Raw genomic sequence first — 6,000 nt, forward strand, 5'->3', positions numbered from 1 at the left:
TTAAAGTTTTTCCAGCTATAACTCCCTTTGGACAGTGCAGACTCCCATGAAAGTGTCCTGAAGTGCACTGGCAGGGACACTGCAATAACATACACTTCTGAATACACAGTTTAGGTGTCTTTCACCAGGTATTTTTGCACCTGACCATGTAATGGAATTCAGCTTTTTAGTGGAGGGGTCTGAAATGTTTCTCACCTTTTAAACATTTTTCCCGTTCTTTCTCTGGTACGTTATTAGAAATCTCTACTTAGTAATGTGCTGTTTGTTGTTTTGTATTATTTCAATGAAATGATATTCCACATATGGTACTATGCAGTTGATTGCTACATTTATCTAGGCTTCAGTTTTGGAGTGGCCTGTAGATGCACCCAGGAGTTCCAAGTATCATGTATTTATGAAAGCATTACGTCAAGACAAATTGTTTTGAAATGCTGTACAAATAATGATCCTGAAAACTATATTTCACTGGGTTTATCTGTGCATGTGACAACTGTGCTAAAATAATCTGAGAGTGCTCCTCCGAGTGAAGTTACTGCTCTCAACACTCCTGACAAACAAAACAATTTCTTTCTTTAGGAGCACATACTCCTGTTTTATTGTGTCTCATTCTTGGCAGCAGGAATGGGTTTTGAGGGCATGACACCTCAATGAGATCCTGTAGCACATATGACATTGTGACAAATGGCTACATTGCAGCATAGAATATGACAGAGACTGTGGCACTGTTCCATGGTCAACACTGCTTTAAAAAAAAAAAAAACAACAAACAAATGCAAAAACCTTTCACTGGAAGAAAACAGTAGCACAGTCTTGAGAGAGAGACCTAGAAATCTTCCAGGGGGCTCTCAATTCTTGAAAGTCATGAGACCCTTTTCATACCACCCTACTTCTTCCCACCCCAAGAAGAAATCTCATTCTCTGCATAAAACATACTTCTTTATGTTGGTACAGTTGGTTTTAGGTTGCACATTATAAATGTAATGAAGAGGAGCATTACTGATGAAGTTGGAAAACAAGAGTCTATGCTGACATTTGTGGAACATCATTGGCAATAGGCACATGTAAAGATTTACTGTTTATAGCAGTGGTAAGCTATGATGCTGTGCCTCCGACTCATGGGAGCTATATATTTTGTTCTTTAACACTCATTAGTGTTGTAGGAGGCTCAGATTTTAAAAGGGTTTGCCTAGGTAGGTTGTCAGTTGATGATGAGCATAATTGGCGCAGTGAATCTTTCTGACAGCTCACAATCATAATTATTTTCAGAATATCAACAGAAGAGCTGTAATGCATGGTTTATAGCATTTAGCTGGTGTTTTGTGCAATGGTGGGCTTTGTTTTGCAGCTATATCTACCACACCAAAGCAGTTTTCTATTCTCTCACCTTCTGTGGCATTCTCCATCTAAAATCTGTTCATATTACATACTGCCAAAGCTAAGGGGTTCACTAAGATTGCATGGATGTAGCTAAAATCTACAATTTGGTGACAATATTTTTAATTATGATTTTTATAGCTGTAGTGTCTCTCTATAGAAACCCAAAGTTTAATTACACAAAAGCAATGCGAATTAGGGAGGGAAATACTAGGGCATTAAATTAAATAAATCTAACAGGGAAAAGTTACTCAGTGTGCTGGCTACTACCAAGTGCTCATGAAAATTTCCATTTTCCCTTGATAATCTCTGATGGGATGCACCTCCTGCTCTTGGAGCCACTGCTCTGCACTGGTTCATGCCCGAGCAGCCATAGCCCCATTCCACACTTGTTGCCCTTGTCCCTTTTGCTTTTTCCCTGGGGTGTGAGGTTACCATATGCTGTCAGCTGTGGGTCCCACAAAACCAGCTCTGTGTGACGACCTCTTTCAATATCTGGAGATCAGCAGTCTTATGGGCCAATCTCACAGTTCCTTGAACTCATGCTGCACTTAAGCATAGGCAGCCAGCTCCTGCATCAGGTGCTGGGAGAGGCTGAGTATGTTGTCTGCTTGCAGCCCCTGGGGAAAACCAGATATCCACGCTGCAGTCTGTGGAAAGCCCCATGCTGGAGCGGGCCTTGTGCTGGCATAGAGACCTCTCTATTTCATAGAATCATAGAATGGTTCATGTTGGAAGGGACCTTAAAGATCATCTAGTTCTAACATCACTGCCATGGCCAAGAACACTTTCAACTCAAAGCCCCTTGAGTGTCCAGCCTGGCCTTGAACACTTCCAGGGATGGGGAATCCACAACTTCTCTGGCAATCTGTTTCAGTGCCTCACCACCCTCACAATGAAAAATTTCTTCCTGATACCTAATCTAAACCTGTCCTCTTCCAGTCTGAAGCCATTACCCCTCATCCTATCACTACATGCCCTTGTAAAAAGTCCCTCTCCAGCTTTCTTGTAGGGTCCCTTCAGATACTGGAAAGCTGCTATAAAGTATCCCTTGAGACTTCTCCAGGCTGAACAACCCCAACTCTCTCAGCCTGTCTCCATAGCAGAGGTGCTCCAGCCCTCTCATCATCTTCATGGTCCTCCTCTGGACCCACTCCAACAGGTCCATGTCCTTCCTGTGCTGGAGGCCCCAGAGCTGGATCCTTCTATAAGTTCACAGGTAACAAAAGGAACACTAGGAAGAATGTGGTCCCACTGGTGAATGAAGCACTGGACCTGGTGACACAGGACCTGGAAAAGGCTGGGGTACTGAAAGCATTCCTTGCCTTAGTCTTTACTAGCAACACTGGCCTTCAGCAATCCCAAGCCTCAGAGAGCAACCGGTAAAATCTAGAGCAAGGAAGTCATACCTTTGGTGGGAGAAGTTCAGGTCCAGGAATATATAAGCATACTGTACATATCAAAAACTGTGGGCCTTGATGGGATGTCTTCAGAAGTGTTGAGCAAGCTGGCTGAGTCATTGGAAGGCCATTGTCAATCATCTTCAATTGATCATGGCTATTGGGAGAAGTGGAGGAATAAAAATGCCACTTCTTTCTTCAAGAAGGGCAAGAAGGAGGATCCAGGGAACTACAGGCCAGTCCGCCTCGCCTCAATTCCTGGGAAGGTGATGGAGCAACTAATCTTGAAAACAATTTTCAGGCACATGATCAACAACAAAATCATCAGGTGTAATCAGCATAGATTCACCAAGGGGAAGTCATGCTTGGCAAACAAACTTTTATGATGAAATGACTGCCTCGGTAAACAAGAGGAGAGCATTGGATATTGTCTACTTAGACCTCAGTAAGACTTTCAACACTGTCTCCCATAGGATTCTCATGAAGAAACTGATGAAGTGTGGGCTGGATGAGCAGACTGTGAGGTGGACTGAAAACTGTCTGAACAGTTTTCAAGATGGTGGTGATCAGTGGCCCGAAGTCCAGTTGGAGGCCAGTAACTAGCGTTTACCCCAGGAGTCAGTATTGGGTCCAATCCTATTTCACATTGTCATTAATGATCTGGATGATAGGACAGTGTACCCTCAGAAAGTTTGCTGATGACATAGATCTAGGAGGAGTGGCTGATATGCCAGAGGGGTATGCTGCCATCCAGAGGGACCTCCACAGGGTGAAGAACTGGGATGATGGGAACCTCATGAATTTCAACAAGAGGAAACGAAAAGTCCTGCAACTGGAGAGGAAGAACCCCAGGCATCATTATATGCTGTGTGCTGACAAGCAAGAAAAGGACCTGAATGGACATTCTAAAGAAGATGGAGTCAAGCTCTTTCGGTGCTGCTACGTGACAGAACAGGAGTCAAGGGACAACAACTGAAACAGTGTTCAGTTTGAACACTAGGAAACACCTTTTTTGTGAGGGTGACTGAGCACTGGCACAGGTTGCCCAGAGAGGTTGTAGACTCTCCATCCTTGGAGGTATTCAAAAGCCATCTGGATATGGTCCTCAGCAATCAGCTCTAGGCAGCCCTGTGTGAGCAGGGGGGTTGGATGAGTTGACCTCCAGAGGTCTCTTTCAATCTCAATCAGTCTGTGATTCTGTGAAGTTGCCTGTTGGAGCCTCTACAGGGAAGCTGATGAGGGAAGCAAGGTGAGAGACTCATGCTTTTGATTTCCTGTTTGTGGCTTATATGCACAACGATATCTTTCTTGAAGTAGTTCTATGTGATTTATTTTTTCCTTTTTGTATCTCACTGAATTAACGTTTAGGCTCACAGGTACCTGGGCTATATACACAGACACAGATGGCTCATGAAGCATAAAAAGGCAACTATAAAGAAGAAACTTTGTCTCTCTGTCTTCAGAAGTGATTTTTTTCCTGCAATTTGTTTGCTGAAGCATCTAAATATCTCTAGGTTGTGTCTGCTGTCCCCAGTATATACTAGAGAATGGCGTTTTTTCTTTGGAACTTGATACAATTTCTGGAATACTAAAAAATCTGTTCATTCATTACCCCCACTAGCCTTTACAGATATAGAAGAGACATCCACAGTAATAGAAATTCTTAATGCCTTGAGAGTACTTTGTACACCTAGTCTTGAAGTTCCATACCAGAGGAATGCATTTTTTTGCCTTTTGCTCTATTTTATATCTTAATTACATATTACTGTACATTATATATTGAACATGCAGCCTTCACTTGATAGAATACAGAAGATCTTTAACAAATGCTATGAAGATGAAATCTTTCCACTGTATTTGAGTACAGGAATGTCTTAACAGTTCTCAAGTAATTTCTTCATAGGTTGCTTTCTCAAGTTTTCTGTGAGGAAATATCAAAACACTTAGAAAGTGGCTGCTTCACATTCAGAATAAACAGGTCATTTCTGGCTTTCTGTAAAATATAGTATAGAGTGCACATTATTGCTCTCTGTCAAGTTTTCCCCTCCATCTTCAAACCATGACATCCATCTGTCTTTTGCTTTTAATTTCTCAATATTTTCTACTATTTTAAAAAAAATAACACGTGACATGTTGCTCTTACTGGACTGATGTTATTTCCCATCTGGAAATAACATGTAAAATTATATGAACTAGAAAAGAAACCCAGTAATTATTTCCTTTCATTCCACAATGGTATTGCTGAATACAAAATAATTTGGACACAAAATATTATAGGCAGTTTGTGGACCCATCACAATAATTTCATCAATTCTATTCTGCTGGGTTTTGCATTGATTCACAGGCTTGGCATATGACTTTTAGGACTCAATACAGCATGATATTAAAGCGATAACAGTGCACACTGCTGACTTGAAAGGTATTTCAGTAGGGGTAGCAGATACCTGAGAGCAGATTTTTAGGTGGTATAATTTCTTGCGGTTGTAATGCATTTTAGCTCTGCTGATTTACATCTGCTAAGAATCTAGTCTATGGGAATTCCTTGATGCTCAGTGCTACCATTCTGACACCTGCCAAAATGTCAATGGGAGAATGAACCATAAAAATATCACTCCTTCATAGAAATTAATGTAACTTTAAGATCAGTCACTTGTGTTAGCCAGATTCTGTTCTCATCTTAATAGAACTTTTAAATATCTGTTTCACTAACAGGATAAATGGCTGAGCATTAACTACTGCAAATGAATGCAGAACTGTAAAACTTCAGTATAGTCATATAATTTATTTCTCAATTTACCATTAGTATAAAATCAATCTTCTATTGAAGAAGAACGTGTTGGCAATTGGGTGCTATATATTTGACATGTAGAACTAAAAATCTGTATTCCTGAGACTGCAGTCTTAGGATGATTTTTATCATAATTTTAAAAATACCTCACAAAGGGAAGTAATTCATTATTATCCTTATTTTATAGTTCAAGAATAGGATGTTTAGGAATGTGAAATTACTTTCTCAATACATTCAGCATTGGGAAATAAAATACTGTTAAAATGACAATGATATTTTATTATAAATGTCATTTTATAAAACAACAAAATTCCATTAGCTTCAGGGGGGGCAAAATTTCCTTCGGAGTCTTAGATATAACCCACATGTGTAGCTCAGCACCTTATTGAAAAGGAAAGATATTCTCAATCTTTTGCCTAGCTTGGAGCACACCTTTTA

This window comes from Numenius arquata, chromosome 1 (genome assembly GCF_964106895.1).
Source record: "Numenius arquata chromosome 1, bNumArq3.hap1.1, whole genome shotgun sequence".
NCBI lineage: Eukaryota > Metazoa > Chordata > Aves > Charadriiformes > Scolopacidae > Numenius > Numenius arquata.